This window comes from Diceros bicornis, chromosome 4 (assembly GCF_020826845.1).
Source record: "Diceros bicornis minor isolate mBicDic1 chromosome 4, mDicBic1.mat.cur, whole genome shotgun sequence".
NCBI lineage: Eukaryota > Metazoa > Chordata > Mammalia > Perissodactyla > Rhinocerotidae > Diceros > Diceros bicornis.
This window is the reverse complement of record NC_080743.1, coordinates 71,020,001-71,038,570: the sequence shown is the minus strand read 5'-3', so window position 1 is coordinate 71,038,570 and position 18,570 is coordinate 71,020,001. Positions and strand designations below refer to the sequence as shown.

The following is an 18,570-nucleotide window of genomic DNA, read 5'->3' as shown; positions in this document are numbered from 1 at the left end:
GCAATAAAGTTTTATATGTTTGAACTGACTGTAAAAAGGTTTGAATGTTGGCAACTGGGGAATAATCTGTCTTCTTTATAGTTATTATCATATTTCCCACAAGACCCCTTGGTCTGTGTCAATCCTTCTTGTATATGACACCTTTGTACTGTCAGCGAAAGCAAGACTACTTTACTTTTTTTTTTTTAACTATAGGACTTGTATCTGTTTTCCTTCAGATTACAGCTAACAGGAATAAATTATTTCTGACAAGCATCTATTGCAGCATTTTACCAAATAAAGCTGGTTGTGAGCTGCTTTTCCAAGAGCGAGGGGGGGAGCCTCCTCCCTTCTCCTTCTCTCTCTCTCTCTCCCTCTCAACTGATTCAAATGCAATTCAGGGATGGTTAAATTGGAGGAAATGCCAATAAAAAGAGATTTGTAGGCAAGTTGCTCTGAATGCCAGAGCCCATTGTAACAAGGTGGTTCAGTCCTCATGGGTGCTATTGGATCTGTGTGGAGAAGTTTAGGAAAAGGTAGGAGGAGGAACCATCCCTTTTCCTTCCCGACCTGTCTCAGGTCTGTGCTTCTCGGTTCAGGCAGAGAGCCGAGTGTAGCCAGCAGAAGCGGCTCGAGTTTCCCAAACTGATTAACAGCCAGTGAGGGAAGCTGTGGCTATGACCAGCAGGGGCAGACACCCAAGCTTTCACTTGTAGGCTTGGGCTCTTGGCTAACAGGTCATCTCAGCCGAAATGAGTTTAGGCTCATGATAATCAGCAAAGAGCAATTGTGTGTGTGTGTGTGTGTGTGTGTGTGTGCGCATTTGTGTGCAAGTGCATGTTATTTGGGCGGCAGAGGGTGTCTTCTTTTCTCCCTCCCCCAGCTCCACCACCACAGCTGAACGACAGATACACAAATCTATACCCAGCAATCCATTACACACACATCAGCTACTCTAAACACATTCTCCTCTCTCACACAACTCTACACAATCATCCTGAAGTTCCTTTGCCGTCCACATTTAGAATAACATAGTGGAAAAACAGAGAAATAAGAATAGATATTTGCAAACACCATGTTTTTAAAAATCAAAAGCCATTATATGGTTGAATATCAGTGGAATTGGCACAACAAGTTAATTTTCTCTGCATTCTGGAATAGACAAAGTCTCTACACCAGACCATGAGAAGAGGATGGCCAGTCACATGAATAGAGGCATAAACATATATGCATACACATACACAATATACATCCATATGAGTGCACACACTCATACTCAAACACAACTCAGCTAACTCAAAATGAATAGTCAACTCAAATACGGAAGTGCTGGTGTGGAAGGGAAGCCAAATGATGTCTATAAATACAGCAACTCTACCAGAATGAGGCAATGCAAATAAAATTGAGTAAATACAATTACATCTCAGTGACCTCAGAAAAAGCTTGAGCCTCATGCTTATGAATGTGAGCTCAAGACATCCTCTTATTTTCTCCTCACTCCCCGTCTCCATGAATGCCCAGGGCCATATTATGGTGTGTTCTCCTAGCCTAGTTCAGACAACAAACATTCTCATCTATATATGGTAGACACCAAAAAAAATCTCATCATGGTAATTGCCTCCTACTAACAGGAGGAACAAAGAACACTGTGTTCCCTCCTACCACCCCCCGCAAAAAACTGCTACACAAACTACACTTTTTAACAAAAGTGTACTAACACGCGTCTTAATACCCCAATGGCAGCTGCCCACTGGAAAACCATGGATCCATAATAACAGTTTTTTATTCTCTTCAAAATAGGTTCTTGATGTAGGTCAAAAGTTCTTGGCTTTGGGTCATATGTCACAGTGACATTAAAAAAAGGACAATTGACGCTATTTTTTAAAAAATTTTTGACATATAACACAGATATAGAAAAGTGCACAAATCACAAGTCTACAGCTTGGCAAAAAAACATGAAATGCTTTACAAATGTGCCCATCATCCTTGTGCAGGACCCATGCTAATCTTCTCTGTATTGTTCTCATTTTTTATATGTGCTGCTGAAGTCAGCCCATAGGCAGCCTTTTAAATGCTCTCACATGATAGTGGATTATCAGCTTCAGGACCAGTAACTAGGCTATCACCACCAGTGGAATGGAAGAGGTGTAGAGGCAGAGGTATTTCCCAAAGACTAAGGCATGTACCACAGGCATCTAATTCATCGAAGGTGTTTGTGAAATGCAGATTTCTAAGCTCGATATCAAACCTACTGGGGCAGGGCCTGTGAAACCGCATTTTATAAACACCTCCAGATTATTCTTAAGAACCCCAGAGCTTGGCTACACTAGCAATTCCCCTGCTGAACTCCAATCACACACTCCCTTTTTCAAAAATGAAGGGCCTCAGCACATACATTTCTGAGATAACAGTTGGTGAAGTTCAAAGTACAGCATTGTGTTTTGACACAGAAATGAAAGGAACTTAGAAAAATAAGTGATCAACAAGGGAAAAGTATGGTCCTGGAAGCTTTGCCTCATTCTCCCTTTCCCATGAACTCTACAGTCTACATATCCTACTACTCTATGCATCCTAGCGGAATTTTTTAAAAAATGCAGAGAGGTGAGGAGTCTTCTGCAAAGGCCAGGAGTTGGATCTCCCCTCTTCCTTTATTGCTATCCTCCTTACAAATTTCAAACAAACCCAGGGATTTGTACCTCATTGTATCCTAAAACACACCTTCCTTCATGAACCCAAAAGGAGTTGGCTTTTACAGGGACATATTTGAGGAGAATATCTTGGGACTGCAGAGGCACTCAGGAAGACATCATGATAGGATCCCCCCTTCAGAACACGCAAGGGGCAGAAGGATCCCACTAGCCCAAAGTAGACCCACATTTCAGAGGGTGTGGTGTTATTTACTGTTTCTCCACTTATAGATTCTATCCATTACATGGTTATATGTGGAACTCTACCAAAATATAAATGGGGCATAAAAGACAGATCAGTGGGCATCAGGCATTATTGCTACCACTACTGCTTCTCAACCATCATTATTCCTGCTGATGCTGCTACTACTACAACTAACAAGTTCTGACGCCTAATGTGTCAGGCACCATTCTAAACTCTTTAGATGCATCATCTCATTTAAGCCTCAGGGCTACTCTTACTTGAATGTGCCAACAATATTATTCAGTGAGAGATGAGATTCTGTCACTACAAGTCACTTACATGTAGCATTTACTCCCATTCCATTCAAGGCTGAATGTAAGGATATCTGAGCATGTAGACAAGGGCAGGAAGAGAACTTTTCTGTTAAAAACTGTCAATAAGTTGAAGAGATAACAAGAGAGACTATATACAAGATGCCTTAGGACAACAAAAGACACCTAAGAGGATGCTTCTTTCTATAAGGAGCTGCTAGTCTAGTGAGGAAGACCAGAAACAAGCAAAAGCAAGCTATATATTACAAAAGCATTATCATGAAATAGATGACAAATGATTAGAGAAGAGAGCAATGTGGTGCCATCTATAAGAAAAAAATTATATAGGACATACTCCTTTTCTCAAGACATTGTTAATATCCTTGGAAAGACAAGATACTCTCATGTGAAACAATCAGAGAAACACCAAAAACTATATAGCCAGTTATAACATACAGTAATACAGATTTGAGAAATTAAGAGAAAGGAAAATTCACTGTAAGCTGTGATTGTTGCACAAAGTGAGAAGAAGCAAAATTTGAAGAATGGCTAGAGACTAGATAGACATACAGGACAAAAAGAAAAAGGCAACTCAGAAGGAGCAGATGGGGGAGCATGAACAGACGGAGAGCAAGGAGACCAAATTGCCTGGAAAGTCTGGACCCGTGAGTGAGGAAGAGAAACAGGGAAAAGGAAGCAAGGAGATAAGACTAGCACCTCACCTCACCAGTGGGCACCACATGCTAACCTGAGACCTGGGGCAGTCCCATGAGACCTGAGACCATGCCAGGCAACCTAGGTCCTTCTGCTCCTGTGGAAATACTGAGGATCGCTGAAAGCAAAATGACAAGCAAAACTCCCCAGAATGTGGACCATCTTATCATCACAGTAAGGACAGAGCCCTTAGTGTCATAATCTCATAGGCAGCAGCGACATCTCAGAGGATGAGGTTGGGCTGAGGAACATCTTAGATGGCAGAGCTCCAGGAAAAGATCCAAGAGTTGCTGGAGGTGGGGTCTGTGCTTCAGCAGGAAGTATCTTCCAAACTAAATCAAGGCCAGTGATGGACATTCACTAAGGGTCCTTCTAACTCCAAAATTCGGTGATTCTGTGAAACTTGTGAACAGGAGAGGAAGGAAGACCACGACTCTTAGGTGACTATGGTCACTGCAAGAGTATTCAAGGAGCCCACTGACCCACTGCCAACAATATAAACATCCAGCCGGGGCGGTGTCCACCACCGAAGGCAAAGAGACTTTAATATCAGACAAAAATGGCAATGTATGGATAAAAGCATGTGAAGCTGTTGGCTTGAAAACATTATTTCTTGGGTGAAATTCTTTACCATATCACTTAATACACACGGATTGTTTTGTTACTAACAACAGAAATAACAGTAATACTTGGCTGTTTGCATAATGTTTTACAGCCTGCCAACAATTTCATAAGCATAATTAAGTTTAATCTTGCCAACAAATTTACGAGGTGTTATTATCCCCATGTATACATAAGGGGACTAACACCCAGAGAGGGTAAATGACTTGCTCAAGGCCACACAGCAGGTAATTGCCAGAGCTGGATGGAGGCCCATATCAAATGAGGCCTCATAATTTACTGTTTGTTTGTCACGCGCAAGACGCAGGGCTGGCCACCACCAGGACACAAAGATGGGTGGGAAAGGTCACAGGAACTCTATACAAAGGAAAAGCACCTTGCCCATTGCACCTGGTCACCTTTCAGTTCATTTCACTCAACTCACCTTGGCTAGCTGGGCCCCTTCCATCAGCCCATCTGACACAGGGTCTCCACCTGACATGCTCACCTTTATTACCTCTATAGCAAGCACTATACTCAACAAGGAGGTAATAAAGATGACCACATCTGCTCCTCTCCTCCCACCTTACAGCAAAGCCACCACATTCCGGTCAGTGGGTGAACAGCGAGGCATTGGCTACATAAAGTGGCAGGGAATCTTCCGGGGTCACTTAGGACATGAATCTCCTCCTCTCCCAAGCAACCAAAGCACTCCTCAGAAGTCTCCAATGGAGAAATCAACAGTCGCAAGCTCCCCAAGGTGCCCTCCCTTCTCCTCCCTAACCCAGCCATCATGGCACATTCTGTCTCACGCGGCCACGGGGATCCCAACCTCTCACGAGCTGCCGGGGCTTTCTGATGTACAGGCTGCTAATACAGCGTTATTAAGAACACGTTTGTCTCCACTCCTCTAAGCACTCCTGCTTCCCTGCCTGAAGAAAAGCCACACACACGCTCCCACAGAGGGACACGGCAAAAAGCCCCAGAACCCACAAAGGGAAATCAGCATGCCAAGGGTTAAGCACACCCTGTAATAAGCATCTCTGTTCCGGCATGTTGCGAAAGCCCATTACCTCCCGCCACATTACCTCATTCATTTCTTATATGCGGATGGTTTATTTTCCCATGAGCACCCTGGCTCTCAGTATTAAGTCCCCTCCTTCGCCTCTATTTCTCTATCCATCACATTTAACACTCTGACAGTAACAGTCTATAATGTTTCTATTCTACAAAACCGCTCTGTCAACTCCAGGCTTCCAGAGCAGCAACTGAGGAAAATAAATAACATCAACGCCAGGGACGACAGCATCACAGCTCCCTTTCTGCTGGCTTTTTTATTTTATATTATTCTACAAAGGGACAAAAAATAAAGGGGATGGGGGGAAGTGGAAGCAAAGAAGAGGAGAATTTCCTTCTCAGCCAACAGACACTTAACAGACCTGAAGGAATAGTCGAGGTGTTTCCCTTTCAGACAAAGAAGTGATTTCCCCTGTCTCCTCTCGAATCCCCTGACCACTAGCCCCCTCCATTTTCATGGTGGTTTACGAAAGGGCTGATATTGACTGCACTGCACTCCCTCTACCTGCCACCGCAGAGGCAAAGCAACATCGAGTCCAGCATGTGCACAGCACCCCATTCACAGTCTAGGGTGATTTATAAATTCTTGTCATCTTTTCTGGAGCGAGAGTCCAGTGAAGAGGTGGAGGCAGTCCACGGGTCCAGAACCTTTGTTCTGGGGGAGACTCCCAGGGAACAGAGACTCTGGAACCCAGGAGCAGGCAGAAAGGCAAGAAAATGTTAACCGGTGAGAAATAAATCACTCTATAGCAAGCTGCCTTGTCTCCATATTCCTGGGGGTTTACCAAAACTGTGTTTATTTTCAGCATTTTGGATATAAATCATTTAAAAACATGTTATATTTCCATCTAGCATCTTTAAAAGATACCAAGATAGACAGATAGACAGATAATCTTAAACATAATTTGGCTTCCTCTTCATGACCCAAATCATTTATCATTACAAATGCCAATTATCAGCCAGGCCCACTGCTAGCTGGGAGTCTGTATGTCTATTGTCCATGAACTCTGTCTGCTGGGCTTTTTAAGTTCTCCAGTCTCCTTTTTATAGTTTTACTGCCTCCTCTTCAAAGGCAGCCTAGTGTTACAGTTAAAAACATGGGCTGTGGTACCAGATCATGGAAGCCAAACCTAACTATTTTTTGGCTGTGGGATCTTGCTTCTGAACCCCTCCGTGCTGTGTCTTCACCTGTAAAAAGGAGACAAGTCATGGTACCTCACTCCTAGGGGGGTTGTGATGATTACCTGAGTCATACCTCTTGAGTGTTTAGGATAGCGTCTGCACTTTGTGCTCAGTAAATGTTAGTGATTACCATGCACATATTCTGACAGGAAACGTCTGGGAAACCCGACAACCATACAGTTAGAATCATGCTTGAAATAAGAGTAAAGGGGTTTTGGGTGGTGGCCTTTGGGCACTCTGAGGAGTCAACCACACAGGCTGAAGTGCATGGAGTCACAATTTTGGTCACATAGAGGCCTTCTATGCTAAGATCCTGGCTCCCTGTTGCTTCAGATGGGTGAAGCTGCCAACACTGAGTTCTGAATGGTGAGATGTAACTATAGAGAGATTCATTCAGGATAAGGAAAGAATGAGGGGACAGAAGACAAAACGAGAAAAACAACTAAAGGGCTTTCACTGAACATTGCCAAAGAGTTGTGTAATTCCTTCTATGTATTCAACTGCTCAGGGCTGTTTCTGAAAGAACACAAATAAGAGATACTACATATATAATTGCTTTGATACGTGTGAAATGCTCTGTGCATTCTTATTTTTACCAACAGGACTGCTGCTATTATTCAACTTTGCACCTAAAGCAGTTAAAGGTTCTTCTCAACCTAAAGGCATTCAGAGGCCAGAGTCTTGCTTTCTCCCTCTACTGCTACCCAAGTGGCCATGGAATTTCTTTTTTCCATCTCAGGTGTGGCAGAATGGAGAAAAGGATAGGCTCAGGGACCAACCCTCTTGATAATGGGTACCCTGGGGATTCATTCAATCACTTCCAGAGATCCACTCCCCACCAAGGGAAGATCAGACTCCAGCTCGTCTAAGGCATTGACCGCAAAGCTTCAGGATGATGCCTGCATTCCAACCAAAGGGGCAAACGGGAGAAAAAGTGAAGGCGAAATGGGATATAGGGTGTCTGATGCCCAGAGACAAGGAGGAACTGGTTCCTGATACTTCATTTCTTGTCTAGTTTAATTCCAAATATCAAAAACAGTACAACTTACTGAGGCAAAGATCACTTCTGCTTTTATGACTTTTTTGGTGGGGGGGAGTGATATAAGAACTCTAATTAGACTAAGTGAATTATTTCATTATTTTAAATGATCACATTTCATTAGTGCTGCTCATAGTACTCCTTGATATGTTTATTTTTCTATTTTGGTGACAGAAAGGCAAAGGTGACCTCACGGCACCAAAGGCGTTCCCTAGGGAAAGAGTGACCCTTTCACATAATGTCTTTCCAACAAATTAACAGTGAGCATGCCTCTGCATAAAGAAGGCATTGGAGGGAAAATATATAGGTCGGCACAGTTCTTGCATTCAAAAGTTTATAATTTAGTGATGAGAGTGGGACGTACGAACAAATGACTAAAATTAAAGGTTGAATGGTTGAAAAATGATAAAATACAAGCTAATTAAAGCTACAGGTATTTTGTTATAGGAACATGGTAGAAGGGGTGGTTAATCTGAATGGGGGTCTTAGAAGAGCTTTCAGGGTTTCACAGAAAGAGCGATATTTGGGAAGCTACAGAGCTTTCAGTTATTAAGGTCTGAGCTGTTACAGTCATTCAACCTAGGTTCAAATCCCTATTCTGCCAGTTCCTACCTGGATAACTTAGGACAAGTTATTTAACCCCTCGAGGCTCAGTGTACTGGTCAATATAATGGGGACAATGATAGTATATACCTTATAGGTGTTTCAGGGAGAATTAATGGAACAGAGAATATAAATAATACAATGCCTGGTACCTAACTCCTAAATTAACATTAGCTATTATTATTATAATCCTTTCCCAAACCCTATGAAGTAAGTGACGTTACGATCTCTACTTTTAGCATTGAGAAAACAGATATGAGAGAAATTAGGTAACCTGCCCAACGTCACACGGTAGATGGATGATGCAGGACAAAAATTTGGGTCACTCTAACTCCAAAACCCCAGTTCTTTTCCACTATATTTTTTCTAGTCCACAACAAACTCTGGCTCCTCCCACAAAGGAGGCCCTGGGAACTAGAGGGCTAAGCCTCGGAATCACCTGAAAATAGAGCTGGATTCTAGCAGATCACACTTTGTTTCTGGAGAGACAAAATCAAATGGATGTCAGAGATACAGCCAATAAGAAAATCAACAATTATACAGAAACAATATTCTATGAAACTGAAAGATCTACCACAATCTTAAATGAACAAAACTCTACTTGACATCCAAATTACCTCCCTTTCCTAATTTCCTTGTTCTTACTAATGTCAAGCCCATTCTCCCAAGTAACCAGTTAGAAAACCTCTAAATATAGACACAGAGACACAGAGATGGAAGACATCTCAAGAGTCTAGTTCCAACTTGCAGAAGATGTAGCAAATGTCTCTATGACAACCCTGGCAAAGCCTCATTTCCAACAGTTACATGATAAGGTCGGCATCTGTGACCACACTCTCCAGCTATTTGGGGGCAGTTCTAATTGTTAAACAGCTTTACATTGTACTGAAGCATTTCCCATCTCAAAGTTTCTGTGGAATCCAAATTAATAAATGAATCAAATTATTCAATCTTCCTTGACTTACACGTTTCTTCGTTCTTTCAAAACAGTCTGATCCTTTTCATTCCCAAAATACCATTCATTTACCCAGACTCCAGGTCCTTTGGTCTCCTGGCTGAAATCCCTGTCTTCAGTCTCTCTCCAGTCTAGTACATCCCACACATTTTAGGACTACAAGTCCTTAAATCTGGTTTCAGCATCTGTCATCTATGCTCCCATAACCACTGGGTTTCCATTTCTTGCCACATGTCTAACCCCTCTGCTGGACATTCAGTGTCACACTATCAATGCCAACCACATGGGCCTCACTCTACCTATTAGATCCATTTCCCATACTTCCCAGTACACATCTTCCAACTTGCTAAGCAATCGTTTCATAGGACAGTCCCACAAATAGACCATGCACGTGGAAACGGGTGTTTATGCGTTTTATGTAATATGTCTAGGGCCATAAAACCACTCATGGATGAGCTAGGACTCGCTCCTCAGACTCCCAGTCTAGGGCTCTCACTAGCCCATCAGGATATGATATGGTACTAAAGTTGCCTGCCTCTAGAGAATGTTGGGACCAGTGGATAAGATAGTATCCATATGACTCCCTAGTTCATATCATGAATGATTATGGAACACCTATGATGTACCCAAGCCTGTCCTAAAAAATTGGGAGAAGAATATAAAAAGGCATTAACCTCAAAGTGCTTACAATCCAATGAGAAAATGAACATGTAAAATAAAATAATGGGGCTAGCCCCATGGCATAGTGGTTAGGTTCAGCATGATCTGCTTTGGTGGCCCAGGTTCATGGGTTTGGATCCCAGGGGCAGACCTACACCACTCGTCAGCCATGCTGTGACAGCAACCCACACACAAAATAGGAGGATTGGCACAGATGTTAGCTCAGGGCGAATCTTCCTCAGCAAAAAAAATAAAATAAAATAAAAGAATGCGCAAAAAGTAAAATTACAAAGACTAGGTAATATAAGTTACAATGAAGCAATATACAAGGCAAAGTGAATACAAAGAAGAAGGAATATCTAGAACCGAGCCAGAGTACCCGGGCAAGGCCTCTGCTAGGATTTGAATGATCAGTAGTAGGTTACTAGCGGGGGTGGTAGGTACAAGGAATTCCTGACAGAGGAGACACACTTCAAAGGTGTAAGAAGAAAAGTGGCAGGTTTTAGTATTGCAGGTAACTCAATATATTTGCAGCCTATGAAGAGATAGAAGAAAATGGTAGGAAACAGCCCCAGTAAGGTAGACAAGGGCTAAATCACAAAGTCAATGTAGGTTATGCCACGGACTTCAGAGTTCATCCTGCAGATTTCAACCCTGTGTCCATTATACATGCACGCTCAATGATGATCAGATTTGGAGCACAATCCAGAGGGTGTGCCCACAGGAATGCACAATTCCCAGCAAGCTATAAAGCTACTTCTTCTTTTCCACTCAGCAAAGCATATGGGAATTCAAGTGAGTGAAAGTGACATTTTTATGGTGATAATTTGAATTAGTTTAAAATTTTAAATAATTTGCAAACCTCAGGTCTTGGACTATTATGAATATCAAAATTACCTGTGACATACTTCACAACCGATCATAGCACAATAGTTTTGAGATTCAGGACTACAGCTTTTGACATTGGGGCTGCCAGTGAAGAATTCTCAATAGGGGTATAGCAGGTTTACATGTCAAGAGTGTCATGGTGGGCCTTAGAGAGAATGGACAGCTGGAAGATATTCGGGGCAGAGATACCAGCTACGAGGTCAATGTAGCTGTCTGGGTGAAAGATGGTGAGGACCTGACCTAGGACTGTGGCAGATGGGGAGGAGAAGATGATGTGGGACATAGTCAGGGTGTGTTTACCATTGTATTTTCTCACCTGGCACCCAGCCTGGCAAAAAGTGTTCAATAAATGCTTGCTGTTAGAATCAACACAATTGGCTAATGATTAGATGGAGGTTGGGGGGAGGGGGACAGACTTAGAAAAAGGTTAAGAGTCTGATACAAATATGAGGCTTCTGAATTGGGCAGATGACAGAGAGAAGGAACACAGGAAGAAGATCTGACGTGGACAGGGGGATTAAGGAGGTTGGCCCTGGATGTGTAGAGTTGGAGGATCCTGTTCAACATGGATATAGAGATGCCTGCTAGGCAGTTATATGTGCAGATCTGAAACTCACAGAATCAATCTGGGCTGGAAACACAGGTTTTAATTTACCATGTGTTCAATTTACTGAATATTTGCTTTGATTCAGGCATTGTGCTATTCACTGGGGATACAGAAGTTGACAAGAAAGATAGGGCCCCTGTCCTCAGTGAGATTACAAGTAGATATATTTGTGAGCCATGAGTATTTAGGTGATAAATGAAATCATGGGGAATGGTGGGGAATATTTCAGTGAGGAGTCCAGAGAGAGGCACCACTGAAGTTAACTAAGAAGGCCCAACCAAAGAGCTATGAAGTAAAGCAGGATAAAATGGAAATCAAGAGAGGTGAGAGTTTCATAATAGAAAGGTCAGTGGTATCAAATACAGCAAGAGTGTAGAAAACGGATTGGATTTGTCAACTGGAAGATTCCATGATCTGGAGAGGCAGAAATCTCACCTCAACAGAAGCAAAGAAGCTTTCTAGAAGTTAATAGAAGGAAGTTAGAAATCTTAGAATCAGTGGGGCTAGGGGATGGTCTATGAAGTCTGGAATAATCCCAGAAGGCTTCATGGAGGTGGGACCTGGGTCAGGAGGTGTAGAAGATACAGTGAACAGTTTTAGACAAATCAAAACAGAACATGGCACATAAAACTGCTGGGCTGGGAGAACACTGTCCTAACTCTTCTGAAGGGCAAACAGGGGCATAAGACGCCTCTGATTAGCAACATGTTGCTAAAAGGAAGGTATTGTGGTATTCAGGACAGTAGATCACCCTTCTAGAGTCTATGGACAGATCCGTTCTTCATTGGCTGGGTGATGATCAGGAAAAAGCCTTGCTATGAACTAGCTGGGCCTGCAGAGCAAAAGTACATGAAAGCTGCAAAAGGAACAGCAGATATTCCAAGCGAGAAAACACTAGAACAGCCAATGGCACAGCTCTCCCTCTGTTCTGCCAAGCGAGGCAGCCATACGTAGAAGCCAAGGAGAAAGGGTGGAGGGCAAGGGGTCAGGGTGGCGTGATGAGAAGGGACTCCTAAGCAACTTAAATAGTGTAGACATCTATAGAGTAACAGGAGACACCTACCTGAAGGATGCCATAAGAATGTTACACTCTGCCCTCAAAAACATAAGCCACGCTTTCCTAAATTCACAAGACCAACAACTTTTAGCATTTTTCAGTGCCAGACTTATCTTCAAGTCCTTCTAGGTATTATGATAATTGTAATACTTCCCTCATTCCTCAGCAGGCGCCCAGGGAATACCAGGCCCATCCTAACGACCAGGTTAAAGCTACCTGTTTCATGCTTTCTTCCTTCCCCGACAGTGAGCATGAACTGTAGGGCTGATTCAGAGACACCTCTTCTTGTAACTCCAAGCCAGATGTGTCACTGGGAGTTTAAATCTGCCATGTTACAGCGGCAGTGGGGAGAAGCCCTGGCCCCACATCCTCTCTCCTCCTGCAGAGGCCTCGGTATACACACAGTGACACTGGCAGACAGAGGTCCCCGGGAAGACCCCAATCACACAGGCACCCCTCTGGGGATTAGTACATTTGGGCCCAGGCTCACAGAAGCCATGTGCTCTTGTGGAAAGAACCCAACCTGGGTTTAGTCTTGACTCTACACTTACTAACTCTATGACCTTGGGTAAGTTACTTAACCTCTCTTTTCCTTATGTGAAATCAGAACCTAATAAAAATGCCCCCTCCACATACACATACAGAGTTGCTATGAAGAATCCTCCTGAAAATTTTTTTGATTTTAATATTATTCTTAAATAGGTAATATTTACAATATAAAAATATATCTACAATATATACATTATGATACCCATATGCTACTGAGTCATGTTCCCACCTTTTTCCCCATTTCCCCCATTTCTCCGCCACATACCTGGCCTCTACACATAACCATTTTTATCTCTTTCATGTTTATCTTTTCCGTGTTTCTTGAAAGGGTTATTTTAAATGTAAAGTGTTATATAAATTAGTGATCATTATTGTAATGGGAAAGTAGATGGGGAGGGGTAGGATGGGGATGGATGGTTATGTTGTCTACAAGGGGCCCCATCTCCTCCATGAAAACCTGCCTCATTATTACCATAGTTTGCACTGATACCTTTCATTCATTTATTTACTCATCCATTCAACCAATATTTGTTAAGTGCCTGCTACACTCAAGGCACTGGGCTAAGTGACACCATAATTCTAGGAATGCTGAGATTAATAAATGCATCTATGGCACTTTTGAGTTCACACCATCCTCATTTACACTTATCCTCACCCTCATACTATTTATCTGCCCAGGAATGAGCTACCTATGCCTGGTGACCCCATAAATGTTTGATATTTCCCATAGCTTATGGTGTGGTGCACACAAATACGTATAGTAGATGCTCAAACAAGCCTGCAGACTTGAGCTGGTCACGGACCAGAAGTCCCATTGGATGGTGGTGCAAGAGTCAGCCAGGCAATCCTGGGTCCAGCAGCCTTTCCATCAGCCCTTGAGGAAATCCAAGAATGCCAGCAGGCTTTCTCTCCAGACCCTGGAGTCGGCTCCAGACTGGCAGCTGGTTTGGCCTCGGGTTGTGCCAAGTTGAGACCGAGAAAGAATGGGTCTCCAGGTTCTCACTTGGAGAGTAGAAGTGATAGAGCAGGAAGAGCAAAAGGGAGTTTAGAACAGCTTATAACCTGGTGAAAATGATCAAGGAGAGAAAGCTACTCCTCAGAAGGAAATGTTATATGCCAGCTTCTCCTGTACGAATTGTGATGTGTCAGGACATGATATTCCAGAAAGTACTGACCCAACCCAGACACTCAAAATACTTTCTTTTTTTTTTATGTTTTTGTGTTTTTTTAAGATTTAATGACTCACAATCACTTTATAACACATCCTTGAACTGCCCTTCTGAACCTTCTGCATTCTTAAGGATTCCTCCTCATTTTGCCACCAAGTGACTTTGAGACCTTGAAGCATAATGTCCTGTAGCCTCTTTGTGTCTCCATGGCTTCATCTGTAGAATGGGGACGATTCCTGCTCCACCTACACTGTCAGATGCTGATGAGAATCAAATGGGTTAACATATGCTGAATACAGGTGTGCTATAAAAACAAAATGTATTTCTGGTACTAGAATAAGTATTGGCTCTCCATCGGGGGGAGGGAAAAAGTCTTATTTTAAAATGAATAATTTTCAAGGTAAGGACCAACTAATCACACAAATAAGAGTCATTTGACAGTCATTCTTTTTCTTTCCTTTTCTGATCTTCCTAGAGAGACTATTCTGGACTCTTCTCATAGTGGGCCTGACAACCACTTCCAACAAATATAATTTTAAAGGTTGATTCCAAACGCAAGCACAGAATCCTTTACATTCCTTTACATTCCTTACATTCCAACCCTTTCATATCTGTCTGTCTGTCTGATATGCCTTCTTTCCCAGAGACCCACACTGCCCTCCCTTCCCAACCCCCAGCCCACATCCAATGTGGTCGAGATGATAACCAGTAATGAAAACCTGCGGCCTGCAGACACTGGAGAGTGCGAGAGCACAGAGGGGAGGCCGAGGAGGAGCCGGTCAGGATGCATGTAATCAGAAGGGTTATCTAATGCTAGTTTCATTCTAATTGAGTCAGTACCATATGTCACCCTGCAATAACATCGCAAGCAGCATGCAACTGAATACATATTTAATTCACATAATGGGTACAGCAGTAGAAGTAATCAAGGCAGTTTGCCATAAGCCATAAAGAAATGTAGCTTGTTCCTATCAAGAAACATTTGGCACTTAGGGAGAGAACCGTATCACCAGTGAGAGGAGAACTGTATTACAGCAAAAAAGCTCAGGGGGGAAGGGCGAGGGATGCGTGTGGGGAGCAGGGCATGGGGAGAAAGAGACAAGGAGCAGGAGAAAGATATGAAAGCATGAAAACGCCAAAGAGAATAAAGCCAGAACATCGATTCACTGCGAATGAAAATCAATGAAGGAATATTGTCAGCGGATCGTTGGCCATCTCAATACAATTAACAGTAATGGATTTATTGGCAGAAGCTTAATGAGTTAACGTTAAATGTGCCCCAGAATTTCCTGTGCTGTCATGGGTCCTTCTCAGTCCCTCCTGGCCCAACCGACGTCCCAGGAAATGGATGCAGCTATGGAGAGTTAAAAAAAAATTTTTTTTCACATCTCTTCATCTGGATTGGCATCTGACAGAAACCTGCTCGCCCATTCCCTTCATTTCCTCCCGCGAGGAGATGATTAATACGGCTGGGCAGTGCTCATCAATATCTTTGGACAGATCAACTGGAGTTTTCATTAAACCCATATTAATGTCCTAGATACACAGCTGTGGACAGGTTATTCTGAAAAAAAAGAGAAAGAAAGAAAAGAAAAGAAAGGAAAAAAACCCCTCCACTTCAGTTAACTATGCGCCTGAAATTAACAGGAAACCTGGCCCCTTTCCTCATTAGGGCTTCTTCCACCAACACGTTTTGATGTATATTTCATGAGGATAAACAAACATTCATTCCACTTTGGGAAGGTGTTTCCTGTAATGTATTGTCAGCGTAGCCAGCAATGAGGGGACATTAATTTCAATTCTGGTGTTTAAACACTTTGGCGAGTCCCAATTACTCATTCCCCAGCTCGATATCAGGAGCCCCGGAGGAAGGTCGCTGGCTCTCCATGCGGCCCACAGAGCCGGCGGGAGGCATGGCTCCACCCTCCAGCCTGCACAGCTCTTCTCTGGTGGGGAGAGCGGGGAGGGGTGGAGATGGGACTGTTACCCCACCATTCCTCAGTGAGACGGTGACATGAAGGGCCACTTCAGGGAATACCCACTCTTGCACTACTGCAATCGTTATGAAAAGCTGCAAACAAGAGTTTGGAAAGGAAATGAAATCCTATTTTTTCTTGGGCTAAATCTGAGGATGTCAACCATTTCATGGAGAAGAGCAAAGCCTTGAAATCTACAAAGGTAAATATTGGGAGAAGAATGGGAGGATGGAGATAGGGTCATGTGTCATTGATGAAGACCTTAAAAATGGATGCATAAGAGGTCATGGCCCTGGTGCAACTGGAGGGGCTCATGGTGGCAGCTTCCAGCCACCTCACTGCTCCCTAAACATGTATGTGGAGTGGTTCCATCCTGCAAAGGATCAGGGATGGAGATTTCACATATCACATGAGAAAACGTGTGGATGAGCTTTGCAAAGCTACAGGACTAAACAAATTTCAGTGACTGTTACGTGTTTATATCTCCATATCTGATAGCACCTGCAGCTTTAGCTAAAAGTTCTTTAGCAATGCACCAAACCTCTCTTTCAAGCTGTTATTGATCTGTATACACACTCAAATATACCCGAGAATCTCTCTACTTCATAGGAGCCAGCTAGCAAATACTTCAAACTGAGGAATCCTCTTTAATAATGTGAATAACTACCCTGAAATCTATCTGAACAGTTATTTCCAGCTAATGATAAACTATCTAAAGGTAGATGCACATGTGTTTTAAAGATACAGCCTTAGGGCTGGCCCCATGGCTTAGCGGTTAAGTGCCCGCGCTCCGCTACTGGCAGCCCGGGTTCAGATCCCGGGCGTGCACCGACGCACCGCTTCTCTGGCCATGCTGAGGCCGTGTCCCACATACAGCAACTAGAAGGATGTGCAACTATGACATACAACTATCTACTGGGGCTTTGGGGGGACAAAAAAAGGAGGAGGATTGGCAATGATGTTAGCTCAGAGCCGCTCTTCCTCAGCAGAAAGAGGAGGATTAGCGTGGATGTTAGGTCAGGGCTGATCTTCCTCACAAAAAAAAAAAAAAAAAAGATACAGCCTTGACTAAGGTCAAGAAAATGAAGATGAAAAGATGGCATGCGACACACGGGCCCTGGAATGAGCGAGGAAGAGGTGTCCTCCAGACAAAGGCCTTTGGCACAAAGACTAGTCCCTAGAGAGCACCATGGCAGTCACAAAGGGAAAGACCCCAAGGCCCATGTGGTATCCTGGGGCATCACAACACATGGGATCCCAAACAGGTGCTCATGGCAGGGCACAGCTGGGGAAAGTTAGATCTGAAAAACATGAAACCAATAAGGAGAAAGAAACCCACCTGGTTCTTATCAAAGTTACTTCTTCCTTAAGTGAGTGCTAAGGCCCCAGTTTCTCCATTTATGAGTTTTTTTTAAAAAGAACTGAGAACTAAGTACCAGAAGCCAATGCTGGTTACAGTTACTACATAACTATTTCACCTCATATTGCCAATAAGACATGCAAAATGCTCTTAAAACCTTGCACGTTTTTGGCTTCATTCCGACACACAGTGAAAATCCCTGTAGTCACCTACGCTGAGGTGATACACAGTAGACACAGTACATGTGGACCACTGGTTCAAATCCTGGAATATTTCTATACCACGTGATAAACAGCTGCGCCTGAACCTACCTCTCTACCTCCAACTACCACTCGCTCTTTGCCCCAGTCTCTCCCCTGTACCTGCCAAGGATTCAGCAGCTAAAGTGTTAATATCCAGCACACAGAAGATATTCTTGAGGACCCTGTTCCAACACTATGGCTGTTGTCCACTCTGCCTGGTTGGTGCCCATGCCACTCTGGTCAGTATTAAATAATCTGAATACCACTTCTGCATCCAGAGTTATGAGTGGTCAACGCATCACTCATTTGTCCAACAAACTTATCCAAGGCTGAGGGTGTACCTGGCCTGTGCCCAGTGGACCACGGAAATTAACTGGTCACCTTGTCTCTCTCACCGACTCACGTGTGTGAACACAAGCAGGCATCACTCCCTACCTCCAACCTCCGACCCCCGCCCCAGAGGTAATAATGGCCTGGTTAGTTGCCTGCTCCACAGCCCCACCATTCCTCTCTGCCTTCTGATATCTTAAGGCGCACTTTCTTCCAACCATTCTGGAGCAGCCAAAGAAAGTGCTTGTAGCCCAGTTGTTCCTGATGTTACCTCTGCTGCAACCGGCCCTGCTTCTCCCCCTGCTTGATTTCCATCACATGGACCAGGGAAGCTTCCCAAGGAGCCACACTAGACAGGTTTGGCAAAACAGAGAGGCCTGGTAAGATCTGGATTGCTGGCA

At 43.5% G+C, this 18,570-nt stretch overlaps 1 protein-coding gene and 1 non-coding gene across 7 annotated transcripts in view; both read right to left on the bottom strand.

Moving 5' to 3' along the window:
- The window catches only part of PBX1 (PBX homeobox 1), a 273,601-nt gene that overhangs the window by 137,906 nt on the left and 117,125 nt on the right, over window positions 1-18,570 (bottom strand). The gene's annotated exons all lie outside the window — the stretch shown is intronic.
- LOC131405060 (U6 spliceosomal RNA) lies at window positions 1,929-2,032 on the bottom strand. Its single transcript, XR_009219921.1, has one exon. It is a non-coding gene; the product is annotated as a U6 spliceosomal RNA (small nuclear RNA).